This window comes from Triticum dicoccoides, chromosome 4B (assembly GCF_002162155.2).
Source record: "Triticum dicoccoides isolate Atlit2015 ecotype Zavitan chromosome 4B, WEW_v2.0, whole genome shotgun sequence".
In the NCBI taxonomy this organism is placed as follows: Eukaryota; Viridiplantae; Streptophyta; class Magnoliopsida; order Poales; family Poaceae; genus Triticum; species Triticum dicoccoides.
The window spans coordinates 222,945,690-222,969,419 of record NC_041387.1 but is presented as its reverse complement, the minus strand read 5'-3'; positions in this window follow the sequence as shown (position 1 = coordinate 222,969,419).

Genomic DNA, 23,730 nt, shown 5'->3' with positions numbered 1-23,730 from the left:
AAGAAACCATCTGAGACACCAGGCATTTTAAGACGGTAAGTTGAGTGCTCGCTTCCTGGAGAGCCGCCTCCGCCTTCTCAGCCCGTCGTGTCAAGGCTATTTTCTCTTCAGCCCAGGCATTTTTCTCGACTTCAAAGATGGTCTTCATGTTTTCTGCTTCAGCCACACTAAATTCCAACTTTGAATTCGCCTTCTGGGCCTCAGCCTCTTGCATCTCCAGATGAGTCTTCAAGTCAGACAGCTCTGATTGAACTTGAGCAGTGGTGGTCTGTTCATACACTATGTCGGTGTACAAAAGTAGGGGCTCTCCTTTTGACCCCTTTACTTGTGCTGGGGCAGTTAGAGCCATGCGCCACGGCCGCACATAGCAGGGCAAAGGAGGGAAGCCAAAGAGAAGCCGAAGACCAAGAACACAGAGAGCAGATGGGCGAAGCAGGTTTCCCTGGCAAGACCCTTGCTGGGGCAGCCTCAGCGGCCCCGGCAAGCCCCTTGCCGGGGCAGCTCACCCACACCAGCGGATTGAGCCACCCTCAAACCCACGGTCTCCAACACCATCAACCACGTTGGGCCAGGGCTCGGGAGGCACCTCCATGGTGGCATGCAGATCTTTGTGAAGGCAAAGAATATTCAAGATCAGATGGGGATTGGAAGGCAACAATCCACGCAAGATCCTTGCCGAGGAAACCCACAAGACCCCCGACAACATCCTTGCTGGGGACGCCAGCGCGCCACGGCAAGACCCTTGCCGAGTCACCTGGCAAGACGGCCACCTGACAAGACCCTTGCCAAGAGCGTCAGTAGGGCCACTGCCAGGCCCCGCACCAACCAAATCTCCACCAGCTGCCAGCCCAACCAGCTGGGCAGGCACCTGCGTGGCAACATGCACCTTCCAGGACAACTCAGCACACGCCTGTGTGGCGGCATGCAGATCTTCGTGGAGGCTCCACCACCGCGCCACCTCAGCTGCTTGCCTGCCTACATGGCGCCGCATACATCACTGGCCAGGGCGCGTGTCGAAGCGAGGAGGAGCAGCGACAGACGGGACGGGCCTCGCTCCCATCCCTGATAAAGCGAGAGGACACCTAAGCTACGCATTAAATGTGCCTTGTCCTGTAATACGAGTGATAAGCTCGTAGCACTGTAGGCCTTTCCACCTCCTGTGTGCCACTGTGGCAGCCCCTTTCGACTATAAAAGGAGGCCCATGGTTTACTGGAGAGGGATTCGGCTCTTTGAAACCACGCAGCTACCGTAGCTAGTTCAAGAGCTCAAGAACACTTAATACATCCACCAAAGGAGGACTAGGGTTTTATGCATCCTCGCGGCCCAAACCTGTGTAAATGATCATTGTGTTGATTGCTAATCCTGCTCTTCTCACAACCCCGCGCCCCGCAACCGTAGTAGGGATTCTTGTGATCCCATAGGTGTCGTTTCCCACCGACATCTTTGGCGTGCCAGGTAGGGGGCGCAATTGTGAGAATCTGGTATAGTAGTTGGCCTAGCAGTTCTTCATCGCCACGTCTCCCGCGGAGAAGGCAGCCAAGAGAGAAGTGCTGCCTGCGAGCACGAAGGATGCCAGGGTGGCGACAAAAAAGCTAAGTCATGCCAAACTTTAAACTTTTCTCCTTAATATAAGGTTATCATCCTCGGAGATTCTGCCTATGTATGGGAAACCTGTGCGCAAAGGGGCTCTCCCGCAATTTGGCAACGACTTTGTTCTGTTTCAAGTCTGCTCAACAGCTCAAGCGGCCGCATCAAGGGCGGCAGGGTAGCCTTCCACAATTGGCAACTCTCTTGACTCTGACTCGAGTCAAGCTTGCCAGTTTGAGCGACCGCGTTAAGGGCGGTAAGGTGGTTCGCTTGGCAGCAAGCGCACCAGGCAGGCCAATGGGTATCCGTGCTCAAGATGCCGCCCTGGATTTACGCGTCGGCAAGCCTACCCAGTTAGCGTAGGGTGGACATACAAAGGCAAATCGAACTCGAAAATAACATGCATAATGTCAGAAGTACTACAGAGTTATATTATAGAAATTGCCACCGCGGTCCTAACTAAAGATAGCAATTGTCCTGGTCATGAACCTACAGCGGCGATAAGAAATGGGGTGCCTAGTCCCGGCACTGGCCCTCAAACCTCTTGATTTTGTCGATGCGGCTGATGATGGGCTTGATAAGCTCCTTGAGCGCCGCAATGTCATCATCCTCCGGCAAGCTCTTCAGCGCAGCTTCGAAGTCGAGGTCGGGATACCAGTGCGCTCTCTTGGCAAGCACCTTGGTCATGGCGCCCCAACAGAGCATCCGGGACTCCTCGGCTAGGGAGGCTGCCCAGTTAGAGTGAAGCGGCTCCAGGGCGCCGACAACCTTCTCAAAGAACTGGGTCAGGTTGGCATTGGGGCTCGGGCTCGTCTCTGGGGCGTACCTCACGTCCGACATCCCCATGGTGGCCAGATGTATGACGGCCGAGTTCGTAACGATGGCGAGGCGTCCGAGCCAACGCTTCTCGCCCTCCACATGGTCATTAAGGTTGGCGGCCTCGTTCCTCCGTAGCTGCTTCTCGGTCTCCAGGTTCTTGGCCAGGGTCCCCTCTCGGGCCTTGGCCTCCGACAGCATCTTCTCGACATCCTCCAGCTTCAGCTTGAGGTCTCTGATGGAGTTGTTGGCCTCGGAGATCTCTCCGGCCCTGCTGACGGCTGCGCCATGCACCTCTGTCAGGGCACTGTTGAGCGTGTCCTTCTCCTCGGACAGCTTCAGAGTTTGTTCCTTCAGCTCATCCCGCTCCGCCACCAGCTCCTTCTCCTTGCCGGCGTGAACCACAGCCTGGGCATCGAGCGCCTCCCTGTGCCTCTGCTCTGGCTCTTGGGTCCACTGTACGACAAGTTAGTCCACCTCTTCATCCTTGCTGCGGAGTGTGGTGGCGAGCCTCTCCTCGCGCGCGGCAAGGTCCTCCTCCTAGGAGTTTAGTGCGGCCTCGTGCTGGGCCCGGGCGGCCTCGGCAGCAGCGGCCAAGTTCTTCCCGCCTCTTGGGCCTTCTCGACGTCGGCCAGCTTCATGGTGAGCTCCACGTCACGCTTGGCCAGCTCACCCTGGGCGGCCTTCAGCTCGTCTTGAGCCTAGCGGAACCAGTCCTGCGCCCCGGCGACGCGCCCCTGGAGGTCCGCCTCCGCCTTCTCCACCACCGCCGTCCTGGACTTGGCCTTGTCCAAACGGGCGCGGTGGAGCGCCTGGAGCTTCCAGAAGCTGGCGCCCATGGCCTGGAGCAGCCGCTCCTCCCGGGAGCCGTCGCCACCAATGCTTGGCTCGTTGACGACCTCGAGCCCGGCCGCGGAAAGCACTTCATCATCAAACACCTTTCCCTCGATGGGAGCCCTGGTGCTCGACGCACCTAGAAGATGGACGAAGAGGTCATCGCTCACCCGCAGGTACCTGCCGGAGGCGGAGGCAGCGGAGGTGGAGGGCTGGTCATCAACCACCTCCTCCTAGCCAGCGGCCTTGCCGGCCTCCCCGGCAGGTCCCTTGTCGGGCTCCTCGGCGAGCCCCTTGGCAGCGTCCTCGGCAGCGCCCTTGGCGCTCTCCCCAGCGGTGATCTTCCCGGCCAGCGCTGCGGCGTCCTTGGTGACATCCTCAATGACGGTATCGACGTCCTCTGTGTCCATCAAGGGGAAGTCTAGATGCCAAGAAGGGGACAGGGCGGGGCCAAGATCAAAAGCCAGTAAAAAAAGAAGAAAGAAAGAACGCAAGCAGGAACGGAAGGCGAGTGGCTTACCCGTGCCAAGCCGAGAAGCAAAAGTCCCCTCCTCGCCAAGGTTCAGCGTCGAGGCGAAGCCACCGGCACCCTCGTTCTCCTCCTCCTCCTCCTCCGTGTGCATGGGCTCGGTGCTTGGTGCCCTTGCTGGGGACGCCCCTCGGGGCAGCATTGTCGATGGGGGCGGCGCATTGGGAGAAGCCCTCTATGGCTTCCGTTGCTGCTGCTCCCCTCCTACATCCATGACATGGTCAGTACCAAAGTATCGTACCCCTAGCACACATCGACAAAGGACGAGTGATGGGCTCGCGCCGGGGGCTGGGCTGGGGGCTGCTGTCCGGGCTGCTCAACACCACCAGCGGCATGCTGGAGGTGCCTACCGGGGGCTGGCCGCTCGTCGAAATCCTGGCCCTCTTTGCCCTTTGGGCCAGCGTCTCCACGTCCCTGCGGGATGAAGATGATTCAGGATAGGCGGCACCATTTGCGGAAATGGAGAAAACAAAAAAAAAGGAAAAGAAGAGGGAAAAGCAGAGCTTACTCTTCCTCCTCCTCCTCCTCTACTGCCTTCCTCTTCCTCTATGGGCTGAGGGGTCCAGTCAAACGCGATCCCTGCGCCAATGTCTGCCGGCGAAGGGGAGGCGATGGCCTCTGGACACACTTGGACGATGAAGAAGCGGATGCCTTCTTCTTCGCCGCCATGGCCTTCACCGCCTTCTTCGTTTCCACAGCCCTCGTCTGGCGAGCAGATGTCTCCTCGGCTTGCCACAGCTGCACGGCCCGGTCGGGACAGACTAGCTCGCCGGAGGTGGCCCACAGTAGGACTCTCCCTCTTCCAGTGATTGGAGGGTCAGCTGCCGTGGTCTCCTCCCCCTCGTCCTCCTCTTCCAACGACTCGTCGACCACGTCCTCGACGAGGGGAGCTCCGGTGCCGGCACTGCTGGCCTCCATAGCGGCCTCAGCCCACCGGGCAATGTCTTCTTCTTCTACTACCACCGCGGCCTTATCCTCCACGCCGCCGGCGCTACCGACCTCCTCGGTGAGCTTCGCCTCCGCCACCCTGGCGGTGATGTAATCCAGCTCCGCCTGGGAGGTGTCCTGGATGAGCCGTGGCTCGGAGGTGACGTACCGCTCATGCAAGGTGTCAAAGAATTCCTGTACTTGGAGCTCGTCTGGCTCGACCCAGCTCGGGTCAAGGCATTGCGCGTTGAAGAACGACATCATGGCGACGGTCTCGGACTGACAAGAATTGTTGCACAACGGGACCACTCCCACCGACAACTTGAAAACGGGCTCTTTGGCGACCTTGTCGGCCTTCGCGGCGGCCCTCGCATCCTTGCCGGACCGCTCAACCTCGCCGTCGTCATTGACCTCAAGCTGGAAGATCCGTTGGCAGAGATGGGCATGCCTCAGCACCGTCAGGTTGTGTTCGAGGCCGGGGCGGAGCCTCATGATGTCAGCAGCATTCATGAAAAGCCAGGCCGGCCTCCCCTTGTTGTGCAAAGGAGTGACTCGGCGGCGGATGAAGTCTGCCTCGATCATTTTGAGGGTGAGCCCGGCCTGGGTGAGCCGATGGATCTTGGTGGTGGCAATCGTGAGCTTCGCGTCGTCGGTGTCGACGTCGCCCCAGTCGTTTCCACGGACCGGCGGCTCCCGGCAAACCTTGCAGAATGCTGGCGGGTTCTCCTCCTCTATCCAGCACCACCGGCCCCTCCTCTGTTCCCACCACTCCTTCGTGGCGCCCTCTGGGTACGCCCCCTTGTCCCTCGGAATCCAGGCGAAGAAACCGGAGATGGCGCCCTCCTTTTTGATCCGAGGAGAGAAGTAGTGGCGGAAGAGTGTCGTGTTGGGGTGCACCCCAGCAAAGCCCTCGCAGAGCTGTGCGAAGAGAACCATGCACGCCACGACAATCAGAGTGAAATCCAGAAGGCGGAAGCCGTAGGTGTGCATGACATCCTTGAAGAAATCAGAGAAAGGGGGACAGAGCCCGCAGGAGAAGTAGTCAACGAAGAAGGGGTACCGATTTGGGGCGGCCCCGTCGCTGGCAGGGATGACGCGCGTGGCTGGATGCCCCGTCGTTTCTCCCCCGGTCTTCACCCCCCCATAGAGCTTTGAAGAAATCCCAGAGCTCGGACACGTCGACCGTCGAGGGGAAGTAGGCGAACTGCGCCCGTCGCGCCACCAGCTCGCTCTCCGGCTGCTCCGCCGCCCCGGCATCTTTGGCCACTCCCTTGCCTTTGGTTGATTTGGGCGCCATGGCGGCTGCGAGAAGCAAGATGGCAGAGGACGGCGGAAGCGCAGCAACGGTGGACGAAGACAGGGGGCTCGAGCAGGAGGAAGAAAGGGAGTGGCGGTTCCTAGATTGGAAAAGACGCAGGGAAGGGGTAAAGTGAGCAACGCGCCCACGGTTATTCCCTTTTACGGGGAAGGCGCGGGCCGCCTCCTTTCCCATTAACTGTGATATGATGCATGCGTGCGGGAACCGCCCCACGCATGCCCACCACATCAAGCACGCTCCTCCATGACGCACGTTCGACGCGGGTCGTGGGGAAGCGCAGCGGAAGAAACAGTTACCGCGGTAAAATCCGCCCCGCCTGCCCGCGTACCGTTTTGGGCCTGGCCCAACAATGTGTCGCGCTTATGTGTGGCCCAGGCCCGGGGGCTCCTGTCGGTGTACAAAAGTAGGGGCTCTCCTTTTGACCCTTTACTTGTGCATGGGCAGTCAGAGCCATGCGCCACGGCCGCACATAGAGGGCAAAGTAGGGGAGCCGGAGAGAAGCCAAAGACCGAGACCATAGAGAGCAGATGGGCGAAGCAGGTTTCCCCAGCAAGTCCCTTGCCGGGACAGCTCGCCCACACCAGCGGAGTGAGCCACCCTCAAACCCACGGTCTCCAACACCATCAACCACGTTGGGCTAGGGCTCGGGAGGCACCTCCATGTTGGCATGCAGATCTTTGTGAAGACAAAGAATATTCAAGATCAGATGGGGATTGGAAGTCAACAATTCACGACAAGATCCTTGCAGAGGAAACCCACAAGACCCCCGGCAAGATCCTTGCCGGGGACGCCAGCACGCCACGGCAAGACCGCCACCCGGCAAGACCCTTGCCAGGAGCGTCAGCGGGGCCACTTCCAGGCCCGCACCAACCAAATCTCCACCACAGTTCACATGCAGCTGCCATCCCAACCAGCTGGGCAGGCACCTGCGTGGCAACATGCAGCTTCCAGGCCAACTCAGTGCACGCCTGCGTGGCGGCATGCAGATCTTCATGGAGGATCCACCACCGCGCCACCTCAGCTGCTTCCCTGCCTACATGGCGCCGCATGCATCGCTGGCCAGGGCGCGTGTCGAAGTGAGGAGGAGCGGGGACGGACGGGACGGGCCTCGCTCCCGTCCCCAATAAGATCAGATGGAGAGGACACATAAGCTACGCATTAAATGTGCCTTGTCCTGTAATACGAGCGATAAGCTCGTAGCACTATAGGCCTTTCCACCTCCTCTATGCCACTATGGCAGCCCCTTTCGACTATAAAAGGAGGCCCATGGCGTACTGGAGAGGGATTCGGCTCTTTGAAACCACGCAGCTACCGTAGCTAGTTCAAGACCTGACAAACACTCAATACATCCACCAAAGCAGGACTAGGGTTTTACGCATCCTCGCGGCCCGAACCTGGGTAAACGATCCTTGTGCTGATTGCTAATCCTGCTCTTCTCACAACCCTGCGCCCCGCAACCATAGCAGGGGTTCTTGTGATCCCGTAGGTGTCGTTTCCCACCGACACCCCGGATCAAAATCATAATTCAACTTTAGTTCAAAACATTAAGTCCCAAGACTTTTGCAAGCAACAACACTTGGCACTTGGGGGCTAATGTCTACCGAAAGCTCTGTTTATGTGGCGGCTTATGTGAATAAGTCCCAAGCACTTTGCAAGCAAGAGTACTTGGCACTTGCGGGCTAATGCATATTGATTGTCTTGTTGCAATTTTACGACTACCCTTTGATGCTACAACCGGCCATAGCCGGCTCATGAGAACTACACAATTAAGTATTGTGTTCAAGAGTACGAAGGACCGGCTCATGCATACATATTAAACTAGCCCTTGGGGGTGACGAGTTCAGTACTAATCAAGACATCTATTTTAAACCGGAGGCTTTAAGCCGGATTTTGGAAGGATTGTTTTATAGGCTGTTATTCATGTTCATGTTGATCATGTCTACAACATATGCAAATTCATCACTAGAAGTAAACTTGGGGGCAGGCACGCACTACAAAAAAAATACACTCCCGTGATGATACATGTTTCTCACAGTAGGTCGCGTTTTCTGTCATGCATGTACATCCATGACAATTTTATGACAGAATCAAGATAGTCATACCTGTGCTGTCGTAGAAGTGTTCCATGACATTACCAAAATTATCATCACGGAAGTGTCCACTTCCATGACGATAAATCATGCGTCATAGAAGTGCTTTCTTCAAGGGTGACCGACACGTGGCATCCACCGTAATGGGTCGATGTTAACCACCATTAACCTATCGGGTCCGGTTTTTGGATCCGATAACCCGCTAACAGCCATGACCAATGCCGATTTTCCATGTGTAAAATTCTCATTAGCTGACGGATCCAGGTGTCACTCATCCAACAGTCGAGATGGGCCTATGATATGTTGACAAGTGGACCAGCCAAAAAATGGCCCATAAAGTTTAAATGGGCAGGCCCAACCGAAGGCCCATAAGATTTAGCAGACCATAATGGGCCAGCCTAGCTAAAGGCCCACAAGATTTTGCAGACCATAATGGGCCGGCCCATCTAAAGGCCAACAAAATTTAGCGGACTATAAAGGGTCGGCCCAGCTGAAGGCCCACACGATTTTGTAGACCATAACGGACCGGCCCAGCTAAAGGCCCACAAGATTTTGTGGACCATGATGGGCCGGCCCAGCTAAAGGCCCACAAGATTCGGCAGACCATAATGGGCCGTGTTGGCGTTCTGGGAACGGGGGTCCCCAGACTTGCCTGCCTGCGGCCTGCGGCGTGGCTCAAGGGGCGGCCTAGTACGGCCCATCATCATCAACTCAAGCTCAAGACCCTCGCGAGGGGGCAAGCCTCATGGGGCGGATGATGCAAGGCTTCCTCAGCGGCCTCACCAGGCAGGCTCGCGAGGAGGCGGAGAGACCAAGGCAAGGTTACCTCACGAGGTGCTCGTGACGCCAGCCATGACGATCGAGACCGGGTGGGCGCCGGCCTGCGTAGTGTCCTTGTTTCCTCTTTGGTGCAAAGGGGGCAAGCACAAGCACGGAGTACCGAGGCATCAAGGAAAGGTTACCATTTCGATGCAATGAGACCAAGATCAGCAGAGCGGCAGGACGGAGGTCACCATGGAGCCCAAGACGGCATGATCGCCAGTGCTTTAGCAGCCAAAGACCAACTTTAGTCAGGATAACTTGTACTAGATGTTCCCCTTCAAAATGGCCATTGTTGGCGCCTTTCCCGCTCAATATCTGGGAATAGGACCAAGGCCTCTATAAATAGGGATAGCCACCACGATAGAGAGGAGATCATCGAGTTCTCATCAGATCAAGAGGCGATCGAACTGACCCAAGTAGTTCATCGCACCAGCCCAAGAACACCTCTTGCGAGGCTATTCCTTCCTTGTACTGTTCATCATCAGCCCCTGAGGCAATCCACCACACCACACACTGGAGTAGGGTATTACACCACAACGGTGGCCCGAACCAGTAGAAATCTTGTGTCCCTCGTGTTGTTCATCGTGTAGCTTAGATTCTCAGTGAGGCATTCAGGTGTGGATTTGTAGACGAAGGATCTTCGCGCGCACCCCAGAGTTCAAACCTTAAGGGTTTTGCTGGAACCCGATATCCGACATTTGGCGCGCAAGGTAGGGGTGCGACGGAATCTTTCTTCCGTTGTTCCGTGTTCGATCGTTCGTCGTGTCCATGGCTGACGCTCGCAGGGCTCACGCTGAGCGTCGGCTGCTCTCGCCGCCCATGTCACCCAGACGGCTCCCTTCGGTGGGCCTCACCGTTGTTCCCCGCCGCCTGCCGCCCACGCTGCCACCGGCCCGGCAGGGAACGAACAGCAGACGTCGTCTCTGCATCCCTCGGTGCGGTGGGAAGGCCGCACCGGCACCCCATCGCTGACTCTAGCTGGTTCGTCGTCGCACGCCAGTAGCGCTCCCACGGACGCGCACGCCGCATTGGTCCTGCCACGTGAGCTCATGTGCTACCGTCCCATCGGTGACCTCTATGAGGAGTGGCTCGCTCGCATCACCGATCTCGTCAGCACCGCAGGGGGCTCCCCTGCACCGTCCCTCTCGCTGCCTCGCCCTCCGTCCTGCGTGGGTGATGCGGTTCAGGAGGCGCCTCCGGCACCTCCTCCCCAAGAAGGCGTCCTGGCTCCAAGACGCGCTGCCCCTGGAGGAAACCCACCGCATCCAGCGCCAGCGCGACAAGAAAGGAGCTGCCAAGAAATCCTCGTCCCCAAGAAGGTGCTCGCGTGCTCCCTGCACTGGCACGTCATGACCGCATCCCTGCGCAGGCGCGTCAAGACCCCGGGTTGCCCCTGGCGGCGGCGCGCGGGAGTCCCCAGGAGCAAGCCCTGCATCAGCAAAGAGCACTGGTGGCCACTGCAGGCTGTCACTCCTTCACCACCGAGCTACGCAGTGTCGCCTGGCTGGGCAAGTTCAAGCCAGACCTGCCTCCTCGCTACGACCGCACTGCCGACCCTGCAGAGTTCATGTAGCTCTATGAGCTGGGCATCAAAGCGGCCAACGGAGACAAAAAGGTCATGGTGAACTGGTTTCCCATGGCGCTCAAGGACGGTGCCCGCACCTGGCTCTTGAACCTGCCTCCCAGCACGATCTCCTCCTGGGACGAGATGCACACCCGCTTCATTGCCAACTTCCAGGGCACACGCGACTGCCCTCCGGCCGTGGGTGACATGCGCCGCATCAAGCAGCAACCCGAAGAGACCCTGTAGAAGTACATCCAGCGCTTCAACAACGCTCGCCTCAAGATTCCCAAGGTGACCGAGGAGTCCATCATCTCAACGTTCTCTGATGGCGTCCATGATGTCAAGATGAAGGAGGAGCTGGCGATCCACGAAGATATGTGCATGTCTCTGGAGATGTTCAACCTGGCAACCAAGTGCGCAATGGCCGAGGAGGGACGCCTCTCCCTTCTCGAGCTCCCAGCTGTTGACCTAGAACAGAAGAAAGCCAAGGCCAAGGACGTGAAGCGCAAAGGAGCAGTTGTGCTCGCAGCAGAGCCAGATATGAAGCACGGCAGGGACCAGCCGGAGTCGTCAAAGGGCAGCCGGTACTGCATGTACCACGACCTCCACACCCACAACACCAACGAATGCCAAGAGCTCAGGGCCGTGTGACAAGGACATGTCGATCGACACCCTGAGTTCAATGATCGGGGCTACGGCCGAGGCGGAGGAAGAGATGGAGGAAGAGGTGGATGACGATGGGATGACCGTGGCCCTCGTCAAGGGTGGCGTGACAGGCCTCGCGAGGATCACTCGCAGGACTAGCCTCGCGAAGGGGGCTTGGAGGGATCAGCCTCGTGAGGATCACCCGCAAGGCAACGCAGGCCTTCCTCCTCTACCGCCACTGCCAAGATGGAATGACGACCATCATCAGGACGAGGGGGCTGGGGGCTTCCAGGAGTCGCGTGCTATTGCTTGCATCTTGGGCAGTGCCCAGGCCCCGGCCTCTCAGCGCATCTTCAAGCAATTTGCTCGCGAGGTGAATGTAATCCTCCCCAAGCTCAAGGCCACGCGCCCTCTCAGGTGGTCCACGTGCGCCATCACGTTCAGCTTGGCGGATCAACTCAAGTGTGCGGCAACAGCCCGTGTGCATCCAATGCTCTGTTCCCCAGTCATCAACAATGTGCAGGTCACCAGGACCCTCATTGATGGCGGTGCAGGACTCAACGTTCTATCCTTCGAGACGTTCAACAATCTCCAAGTGCCGTATGACCAGCTTCAGTCGACCAAGCCTTTCCTAGTAGTCACTGATGGTTCCACCACCCCGATAGGGCAGGTACGCCTCCCTGTCACCTCTTGACAGCGCAAGAACTACCGTACCAAGCTCATCGACTTTGATGTTGCCCACATTCACCTGCCGTACAATGCCATCCTCGGGTATCTAGCCCTGGCCAAGTTCATGGCAGCGACTCATCATGGCTACAATGTCCTCAAGATGCCGGGAAGCTGCGGAATCATCACAGTCCCCTGTGAAGAGAAGGATGCGGTGTGCTCTCTCAAGCGTGCCTTCCAAGCCGCATCAATTGTGGACTCACACAGCAAGAGTGGGAGCCTTCCCGAGGCAACCCCAAAGAAGAAGACATCACCCAGCTCAAGGCCTCAGGAGACAGGCACCTCCGGAGGCACCACGCCAGGATCTGCGCCCGTCTAAGGGGCGCCTCCATCCGTCGCATAGAAAGGTGCGCAAGGCTTGGGGGCTCTCTCCTAGAGGGCCACTGACTTTGCCAAGAGCAAGAGGGAGGCGTGCTTCGCGGCACGTTTCCCTTAGGAAGGCATGAGGCAAGGAGGGCCCAACCCTCAGGAGTTCATCACCGAGGTCACTCAGGAGCTGCAGGGGTCGAGAGTCATGCGCGGCAGCCGCCGCCTACCCGGCGTAGCACCCCATCCAGCCGAGGATGGCGGGCTGCGCGTCTGCATCGACTACCTAGGGCTCAATCGAGTCGCGTCTCAGGAGCGCTTCCAGCCTTCGCGCGTGGGACGTTGCGAGGTTCCACGCCACAGCTATGTTCGCATGCCTTTCGGCCTGCCGAACGCGGCTGCTGCTCACCAGCGCCTGATGAGGAGCATTCTAGAGGCTCAGGTGGCCAGGCACCGTGCGTTCCTGGAGGAGATGGAGATGGACCTTGCCGAGCCGCCCGGACCTCCAAAGCCTCCCGAGGCTCAGGGTTCCGAAGGCTCGTGAGGATTGGCTTCTTCACCGTGCGTCATCAGCTACTCCAACACTCGCCAACACATCTTTCGAGTTTCATTTCAGCTGGGAGCACCCTCAGGGCTGCATCATTCCCAGGTCGCGTGGGTCTGTCCCCGCGGCATGTATCTGTTTTGCTTATGTCTTTAGCTTACCTTGTTGGGGGCGCCCCTCGGGTTGCATCATCCCCAAGCCGCTCGGGCCTTTCCTGCATCTATCTAAGTTGGTTTTCTTTTTCATGCTTAACCTGCCTATGATAATCGCCTGCTCGATTGACACCTGCCCTTGGAGCCGCTCGCTTTGGAACGGCGCTTGTGCATGGGTCCATCCCTTCAACATTGACAAATCTGAGTGGTTGAGCTCTGGTCGCGGCAGCACTGCAAGGCGCTACCTCGCCAGGCCCTCAGTGCCCTCATCACCCCATCGGAGCAACCAATGGCTGGCCGGCAATCGTAATGGCAGTCCCTGTTTTCCTCATGTTGGTTTACAGGGTCCAACTAAGGAATAGCGTGGGGGGCGTCATGAACTCTCTCTCTCTTTTACCTGTGCGATCCGCTCGCGCGTTGAAAGGGGGCTCCTGAGCATCGCTACTCAGGAGCTCTTACTGGCTCTCCAGCCCTCACCACCTAGCCTTGATCACAGCATCGCGACCTAACATACCAGCGGCGGCTGAGCTCGCTGGAGGGCCGGGACCTGAGGACGTAGAGCACAAAGGAGAGTGCTGGGAAGAAAGGAGAAGCTTCCGAAGGCCTGACCCGGCAACATCCTAGCTACCGACACGCAGGTCTGGCACCTCGCTACTGAACGGCTCCAAGCTCCCGAGATAAGTCACGCTCCTAGAAAAGCTAATCAATGCAACACTGAACCCTCACTTAAATGCGGTCCTGTGACGGTGATGTTGCCTTCCTTTCTCACCCAGCGGCGGCTGCTTGAGCGCTAAGGGGGACCTCCTGAGCATCGCGCCTCAGGGGCTCTTACTAGACCTCGGGCCGCTCACCTCCTGGCCTTGACCACGACATCGCGACCTGTCATACCAGCGACGGCTGAAGCCTGCCTGGGGACCGGGATCTATCAGCGTAGAGCACCAAGCCCTCGTGAGGTTAGAAAGGGGGAACCGAGCCGAGACAGGACAAGAATCTTACATCACTTCGCGATAAGGATAATATTAACAAAAGGCGTAGCAAACGTTTTACATGCCCCCACAGGGTATTTCCCCGATTCCTCGTAGGGAACAAAAGGTGCTAATCCTAAGGGAAGCTAATTACATGTGCCTTCATGATCGACGCCATCATCAACAATGGGCCATGAGGGGTCAGCACCAACCCCATCCAGATCAGCCGCGCCGGCGGCCTGATGCAACAACTCTGCTCCGGGCGCGACGTGAGCTCCGGGGCTCGTAGCTGTCGTTGCTCGTCTCCGGAGTCACGAGAATCTCGGGAGAGTCGCTGGACCCTTCGGCATCTCCGCTACTGCCCTCGTGTCAGGACCTCGACTCGATGCCACATCGATCTAGCATGTAACATCTCATATCACTTTGCAGCCTCACGCACGGTATTCCCACGGGTGTCGTCTTACCTTTGCCCGGGACCGTTTGCGCCTTTTGGCACACGTATATGATAGTGTCGCTAGCATCCATATGGTAAGGAGCCCGGGCTGACATGGCTAGTCGTAAACCCAAAGTGGCACAGACTTACAGGGACAGGCATCCATGACCCAGCATCGAACGTGTCGGTCATCAGCAAGTGGATCCGGGCTGTAGCACTGGGCTAGCAGGACTCCGGTAAACCGGGCTGTAGCAGGCTAACAGGACTCCGGTATCCATCGCGTGACATTTCCCCGAAGGGACAGACACAGGAACAAAGAAGGACACATGCCGGCCAGCCTAAGTGTTCCGGAGCAGTAGCAAGCTACCAAGGCTCAGTGGAAACACTAGGAGACATTTCCCAGTAAGAGAGGCTACTAAGAATAAACAACTAGATAGTCAGATCCCACACATACAAGCATTTCAATCATACACACAATATGCTCGATATGTGCAAATACAACAAGGCATCACAACATGACTCTACAACAAAAGTACTTTTATTTAAAGGCTCAGAGAGCCATACATAGCACACACACAAGTACGGGTCACACGACCCACATTCAAGTCATACAAGCATACAAGCCAACAGCGGAAGTAACTTGTCTGAGTACAGACAACTAGTAAAATAAAAGAGGCTTGGGGAAGCCTGGCTATACTACATGGTCCTTCACAAGCTCAGGATCACCGCCTGGGCCTCAGTCTACTCATTGATGTCAACGTCTATGAAGAACCCATCAGAAGGGGTTGCAGCGTCTTCTGAAAAATGTAAATTAAAGCAACATGAGTACAAAGGTACTCAGCAAGACTTACATCAAATCCTACATACATGCACATTATCAAGAAAGGTTGGTGGGGTTATTGCAGCAAGCCAGCTTTGACTCTTGGCTAAGCTATCCTACGAGACACCAACTTGAAATGGTTTTGCGCACTCGAGTCCACTACTCACCACTTCAATACACCACCGAGTATCCACCTCCGTCATCCTACGGAAGATCCATCCTCGGCACTCACGCTTATCTTGAGATTTTTAGTAGTATCCATTTACTTGTCTATGAACTGTATAGGCGACCAAGTAGTCCTTTACCGCGGACGCGGCTATTCGAATAGATGATGTTAACCTTGCAGGGGTGTACTTCTTCATACATGCTCTCACCACTTACCGCCGTTTACACGACATGTACTCGGCAACCTTCAAGCGGAAGCCCAACATGGGTGTCGGCCACGACCTACCTAAACACCTAAGTCTCTAGTCCAGGTTTATCGCCTATCCAGGTTCCATCCGCAGGGAGTCCGACCGAGGTTTCCACATACGGCCCCGAACGATGTGTACAGGGTTCCCGAGATACCTAACGGGTATCTGGTACACCGTGCCACGTACCTACCGCATCACAGCCCACCCCGCGGTCAGCGCTGTCCACGGCCTCCAGTAGGCTACAAACACCAGAAACTACTTGCAACTCCTGGACAGAGGACTAGGGTGAATAAGAAGCCGAGAGGGTCCATTGGTTTCGGGCCCAATGCATGGTAGTAGCTGAATCTTAAATCACACATACAGATCTTAGTGCTTAGGGTTGGCTTCAATGAAACAACCCACCATGTAGTCCTACATGGCCTCTCATCGATACCTTTACCAAATCGTGTTCAACACCTTACTCTCATATCCACATGATCATTTCACTCTAGCCCATCACCCAGATGAACCAGACCTGACACGACTCTAAGCATAGCAGGCATAGCAAGGTAGGAACAACACATACATATGGCTCAATCAACTCCTACACATGCTAGTGGGTTTCATCTAGTTACTGTGGCAATGATAGGTCATGCAGAGGAAATGGGTTCAACTACCGTAGCACACAGCAGTTTGAAACGCGTTGTCTTAATGCAGTAAAAGAGAGCAGAAGAGAGAACATGGGATTGTATCGATATGATCAAATGGTTGGTTGCTTGCCTGATGGGTCGGTGCACTGGTATTGTTCTTCGTTAGGGTAATCGTGGTACTCCTCGGAGGCAGAACCTGCCGCAAAGAGCACCGATACACAAACATCACCAAACAATATGCAACAATATGATGCATGCATGAGACATGGCAAAATGAGTGTGTTGGGCTAATGCAACTAAGACCAGATGGGTTTGAACTAGTTTGAACCAAAGATTCAAGTTTCAAACTCATATGTGGCCCTTTTTAGTGCTTTATCTTGTTCTGTACTAAACAGCAGGTTAAATTGTTTAAACATGCATGAAACCAGTACAGATGGATAGATTGGATTTTTCTGATCATTTTTCATATATAAAACTTTGCATTTGGAGCTACAGATTAATTTCTATGATTTTTTGAAGTTTGTGGTATTTCCTGGAATTTCCTGATTAGCGGTCAACGGAACAATCCAGGTCAACCCTGACTAGTGGGTCCCGTGTGTTAGTGTAATTATTTTAACTAAATATTAATTAAAACTAATCCTGATTAGTTAACAGGGCTGGACCCCACCTGTCATTGACCAAGGGGGGTCAAACTGGGCCCACCCGTGGTCAAACGAGGGGTCAGCGGGGTCAACTCACCGTCGTTTAGCCGCCGGCGAGGCCGAACACGGCGGCGAGAGTGGTTTTGTGCATTCCGGCGACCAAATGAGCGGCGGAGGGCATCTACGTGTGGCTGGGAGCAAGCCGCAGCTCTTGGTGGTGGTGGTTGCGCTCGAGGTGGCTGGAAACGGCGCCGACGACGACTTTGGTGGTCGCTGGAGTTCGGGTGATGATGAACCCGAAGCTACGGAGCACGGCGAGGCTCGTGGTGAGGTGCTACGGGTTCCTACGAGTGCGGTGAGTGCGTTGGACATGGTGGTGTGGCTAGTGGATGGCCGGAGTCACGTCGGAGACGAACTCCGCGGCTGCGCGTGCGGGTGAGCTACGTGCAGTCGCTATGGGGCTTGAGAGCGAGAAAGGAAAGGGGGAGAGGTAGCTGGGCTCACAGCGGTCTCGAGGGAGTAGACGGCGCGGTCGGGGACGAGCTGGTGTGGCGGCGACGGCGAAGGGGATCTCCGGCGATGGCGGAGTCGGGCGAGGTCGGTGCAGAGGCCTCGGGGCAAGCGAGCACTCGGGGCTCGGCTAGCTCGACGAAGAGGAGGGCGGCGAAGCTCCTGGACACGACGGCACGGTGCAAGGACGACGGAGAGCGCGACTACGGCGACGGTGCGGCTACGGTGGCGTCGGCCATGGAGCGGGAGAGCGAGGGAGAGAGGCAGGGGGAGAATGGATGTGTCCACGGGGTTCGGGGCACGACGTGGGGTCGTCCAGGCCAGCAGAGAGGCGAGGGGAGGAAGCAGGGCGGCGGGTAGCTGCGTGGCGCGCGCTAGTGCCGCCGTCGAGCACCTGCCTGCCTGCCTGGCGAAGGCAAGCAGCTCGCTGGAGCGGCTGCTGGGCTGGGCCGGCTAGGTGGGCTGGCTGGTGGGCTGCCATGTTAGTTCCCTCTCTCTCTTTTTATTTATCTATTTTTATTTATTCTGTAACTTTGTGGACTTACTAAAAATGCCTAAACAACTCCAAAATTCACCAAACTGCTCATGGCCATTAACTGGAATATATCCAGCATGGAACATTTTAGTTTGGGATTATTTGAGAATTTAAAATAATTTATATAATTTAAATGCCCAGACTCAAATACTTATGATTTAATTCAAAGACCTTAGGATGACCTAGAAAATTGTACACCACTTTTGGCAGAGGTTCTGGACCAGGGCAAAAATGATGGACATTTTAGAAGGGCATTTCAGGTTCATTGAAAATATTTTTAGTAAACCCTAGTTGGTTTCAGAGGGGGCTGGGGGTTCTGTCATCCCCATTTCAAGTTTCTGTTGAGAAAAATAGACATGATGCAACACTCTAATGCATGAACTAGCTAGGGTGTGACAACTCAACCCCACTCAAAAGAATCTCATCCCGAGATTTAGGTTCCTCCGGAAAGAAGGCGGGGTACTCAAGTCGAAGACGATCCTCCCTTTCCCAAGTTGCTTCCTTCTCAGAATGGTGCGACCATTGAATCTTGATAAACTTGATATTATGACGTCGAGTGGTACACTCGGCTTGATCGAGGATACCAACGGGGTACTCTCGGTACGTGAGATTATCTTGAAGATCAAGCGTTTCGTGGTCCACTCCACGGATAGGATCCGAGAAGCAACACCTGAGTTGAGAAACGTGGAAGACATCATGGACTCTGGAGAGATGCGGAGGTAGTTCCAATTGGTAGGCAACTTCTCCTCGTTTAGCGAGAATGCGAAAAGGTCCAATGTAGCGAGGAGCCAATTTGCCTTTGATACCGAAATGATGGGTTCCCTTCAGAGGAGTAACCCGAAGGTAAGCCTTCTCGTCAACCTCAAAAGTCATAGCCTTATGTTTTCGGTCATATTGACTCTTTTGACGAGACTGGGCTATTTTCAACTTTTCACGAACAATGCGAACCTGCTCTTCTACTTCCTGGATCATATCCGGGCCAAAGAATTGTCTTTCCCCGGTTTCTGACCAGTTAAGAGGCGTTCGACACCTTCGTCCATAGAGAACTTCAAAAGGGGCTTTACCCAAGCTAGATTGATAGCTGTTGTTATAAGCAAATTCGGCAAATGGAAGGCATTTCTCCCAATCCATTCCAAATGAGATAACAGAAGCTCGAAGCATGTCTTCTAGAATCTGGTTGACATGTTTTACTTAACCACTTGATTGAGGGTGAAAGGCAGTGCTAAAGGAAAGGCGGGTTCCCATAGCATTTTGGAAACTTTCCTAAAATCGAGAGGTGAAGAGACTTCCTCGATCCGAGTTAATTTCCAGTGGAACACCATGGAGGGATACTATTCGGGAGATATACAAGTCTGCTAGCTGACTAGCGGTTATACTCTCACGAACAGGCAAGAAATGGCCACTTTGGAAAGACGATCGACAATGATGAAGATAGCGTTATTCCCTCTCTTGGTCCTGGGAAAACTGGTGATGAAGTCCATACCAATTTTGTCCCATTTCCATTCAGGAATAGCTAAAGGTTGAAGGGTGCCAGCAGGCCGTCGATGCTCTGCTTTTACACGACGACAGACGTCGCAACTAGAAACAAACTGAGCAATTTCTCTCTTCATCCTAGTCCACCAGAACCTCTGGCGTAGGTCCTGATACATCTTAGTGCTACTGGGATGAATGGTGAGAGGAGATTCATGAGCTTCCTTAAGGATCAATCACCTCAGGTTTCGCATTTTAGGAACCACTAGGCGGTTCCCGAAGTATACGACTCCTTGATCATCAATGGAGAAACAATTCGCAACTCCTTTCTTGATGTTTCTTTTGATACGGGAAATCCCCGGATCTACCTTCTGAGCTTTGATGATCTGATCCGTAAGGGTAGGTTTCGCCACCAAGGTGGAAATAAATCCTTGAGGAAAGATGTGAAGATTAAGCTTCCGAAATTCCTCATGGAGAAGCAGTTGACTTTGTTGTAACATCAGTTTGTTACAATAAGATTTACGACTTAGTGCATCAGCCATACCATTGGCTTTTCCTGAGGTGTAAGTTATCCCTAAGTCGAAATCTGTGATCAACTCGACCCAACGTCTTTGCCTGAGATTCAAATCCGGTTGGGTGAATATGTACTTCAGACTTTGATGATCGGTGAAGATTTCACAACGATTACCGAGGAGGTAATGTCGCCAGGTTTTAAGTGCATGGACTACAGCTGCAAGCTCTAGATCATGAGTAGGGTAGTTCTCCTCATGTGGGTGTAATTGTCGTGAAGCATAAGCAATTACATGACGATCTTGCATGAGAATGCAACCTAGTCCCTGTCGCGAGGTGTCGCAATAGATAACAAAGTCCTTAGAGAAATCTGGTGGTACCAGTACGGGAGCAGATGTCAGGCGTCTTTTCAGTTCCTGAAAGCTGTGCTCACATTGTGGAGTCCACTCGAACTATTTATCTTTCTTGAGGAGTTCAGTTAGATGTTTAGCAACCTTGGAGAAGTTCTTGACAAAGCGGCGACAATAGCTCGCTAAGCCAAGGAAACTCCGAATTTGCTTGACCGATTCAGGTGGAGTCCAATTAAGGACGGCTTGAACTCGCTCGGGATTGACAGCAATACCCTTACTAGAAATTACATGTCCTAGATAGGTCACTTCTGGCAACCAAAATTCGCATTTAGAGAACTTGGCATAAAGGCGATGCTCTCTAAGTTTCATCAACACTAGCCTTAGATGCTCGGCATGTTCTTCCTCATTCTTGGAGTAGATGAGTATATCATCGAGGTAAACCACAACGAATTTATCCAAATACTCCATGAAGATTGAGTTCATTAAGCGAGAGAAAGTGGCTGGAGCGTTGGTTAAACCGAAGGACATGACGGTGTACTCGTATTGGCCATAACGAGTAACAAAGGTTGTTTTAGGAATGTCCCCGTTCCTGATTTTGATTTGATGGTAGCCCAACCTCAAATCCATTTTGGAGAAGACTGAGGATCCAGCGAGCTGATCATACAGATCATTGATCCTGGGGAGCGGATACTTGTTCTTGATTGTGACCAGGCTGACTGGTCGATAATCTACAACCATCCGATCCGTACCATCCTTCTTCTTGACGAAGAGAACAGGACAAGCCCATGGAGACGAACTAGGACGGATGAAACCCTTTTTCAAGGACTCATCAAGTTCTGTCTTAAGCTCGGCTAGTTCTAGTGGTGCCATCTTATAGGGTCTTCTAGAAATTGGGACAGTTCCGGGAATGAGATCTATCACGAACTCGACATCTCTGTCAGGTGGAACACCTGGCAATTCCTCTGGAAAGACATCCGGAAAGTCACGGACTACCAGAATGTCTTCGAGGTCTGGCAATGGACTGGCGTTAAGAGAATATAGCTGTCGCTTGGCTACTCGGGTCAAGACATTGACTATCTTTCCCGAAGGATGTGTGAGTTGAACAGTCCTAGAGAAGCAATCAATCTTAGCATGATGGGCTGACATCCAGTCCATACCCAAGATGATATTAATATCCGAAGATTTGAGAGCTATCAAAGATGCGAGAAAAACAAGTCTATCGACTTGAATTTCATTCCCATGGCTTACTCTAGAAGTTTGCCATTTGTATCCCGGGGTTTGAATTACCATAGAGGTGGGCATCTCACAGAATGTGGTGTTATGCAGTCGAGCATAGCTCTCGGATATAAATGAATGAGATGCTCCAGTATCGAAAAGAACAGATGCCGGGTGGCAGTTAACAAGGAGCGTACCAAGAACGACGTTTGGATCCTCTTGAGCTTCTTCAGCAGAGATACAGTTGACATGGCCACGTGTAGCGGTGGCCGGCTTGGCATAGAACACTTTCCCTGTCGGCTTGCCACGGCCAACAGCTTTTCTAGACTGGTTGGGGTTGGTCTGGGGACACTCGCGCAGGTAGTGGCCCGATTCCCCACACTTGAAGCATGTCACGGAGCTGGTGCGTGGAGGAGCATTGTTGGTTGGCCCACCATAGGGCTTGGCTGGTGCATACTGTTGAGCTGGACGAGGCGCCTGATAGGATGGCCTCGGTGTGAACCTCGGTGGCAGGGCAGTGTTAGGCACCCACACCCGGCGCTTCTGTGGACCAGCACCGGATGAGGAACCCATGTCGCGGCCATGCTTGCGTGTTGCTTCATAATCAGACTGACCCGACTCAGCACTGATGGCCTTGTTAACAAGCTTATGAAAAGATGTGCACTCATGCAGACGGAGGTCACGGCGAAGCTCAGGGCTAAGTCCCTTGCGGAACCTTGCTTGCTTCTTGGCATCAGTGGAAACTTCCTCAGTTGCATACCGTGCTAGGTTACCGAACTCCCTGCTGTATGCATCCACAGAGAGTCGACCTTGAGTGAAACTGCAGAACTCCTCACGTTTATGGTCCATAAGACCCTCCGGAATGTGATGTTCATGGAAAGCCTCGCTGAATTCAGCCCAAGTAGTGACCTGGCCCACTGGGCGCATGGCTCCATAGTTCTCCCACCAGAGAATGGCGGGGCCTTCAAGATGATATGTAGCAAATGTGACCTTATCAGCCTCAGCTATGAGTGCAGAGCGTATCTTGTGAGTAATACTGCGAAGCCAGTCATCGGCGTCGAGAGGCTCGACGGAGTGGTGGAAAGTGGGTGGATGTAACTTGATGAAGTCGCTGAGCGACACCAAGTTATTCCTCTGATGGTGTGCCATGTTTTGCTCGATGCGCTCCAACAAACGGTTGGTCTCCCGCTTGTTTCTCTCGGCTTCTAGCATAACCTCGGCCAGAGAAGGTGGGTGAGGCAGGTTTGTTTCCCCAACTCTGCTGCCTTCGGCCTGCTCTGGGGGAGCAGGGTTGGTGCGGGTGTTAACCATCCTTTGAAAACAAGACAATGGTTTAGTCCAGGATGATAAGATTCTGACATAGAAATGTAGAATGTAATGGATAACTTGGAATGTAAGATGATCATCCGTATGACATGGTAGATACAAAAACTGCTTCTTTTATTCCATCGTCATACACACCATACAAGGTTTAGTACAAAACCAAACAAAGTACTACTACGGTGAAAGGAAGATTACATCTCATCGGAGGCATTCCAACCTCCTATACATTATTTTTCTACACCTCCGGAAGGTGGTTGTAACGCCCCGGATCCGACGCGCCAGGTGTCCGCCAGTTATTCGCCGTTGTTGCCATGTCATTTGCTTGCATGTTGCATTTTGCCATGTCATCATGTGCATTGCATTGCATCGCATACGTGTTCATCTCATGCATCCGAGCCTTTTCCCCGTTGTCCGTTTTGCAATCCGGCACTCATATGCCCTCCGGCGTCCCCCTCTTCTCTCTTTTCATGTGCGGGTGTTAAACTTTCTCGGAATGACCCGAGGCTTGCCAAGTGGCCTTGGTATACCACCGGTAGACCGCCTGTCAAGTTTCGTGCCATTCGGAGGTCGTTTGGTACTCCAACGGTTAACCGGGTAACCGTAAAGCCCCTCTCTCTTTGCAGCCCAACACCCCTTCCAAAGTGTCCCAAAACCCATCTAACTCCCCTCCATGCTCTCGGTCGTTCGATCACGATCGTGTGGGCGAAAACCGCTCCTCATTTGGACTCTCCTAGCTCCCTCTACCTATAAATATGTGATCCCCTCCGAAATTCCCGCAGTCCATTTCCCCTAACCCTAGCTTTTCCCTCTGCGCCGCGCCGGACACGTCCGCCCGGCGCCGGACACGTCCGCCACCGCCCCCTTGGCCAATCCGGCAGGGACATGTCGCCCCCGCGCCCTCTCTCTCTCCTCCCCGTCGCCGGGGCCCGTGAGGGCCCAGATCGGGCCCGCCCCGGGCCGCGCCGGGCCCGAGGGAGCCAGCGCCGCCGCCCGCGTCGCCGCGCTCGCCCTTCGCCGCCGCCCGGGCCGAAGGCCTCCGCCGCCGCCGCGACGCC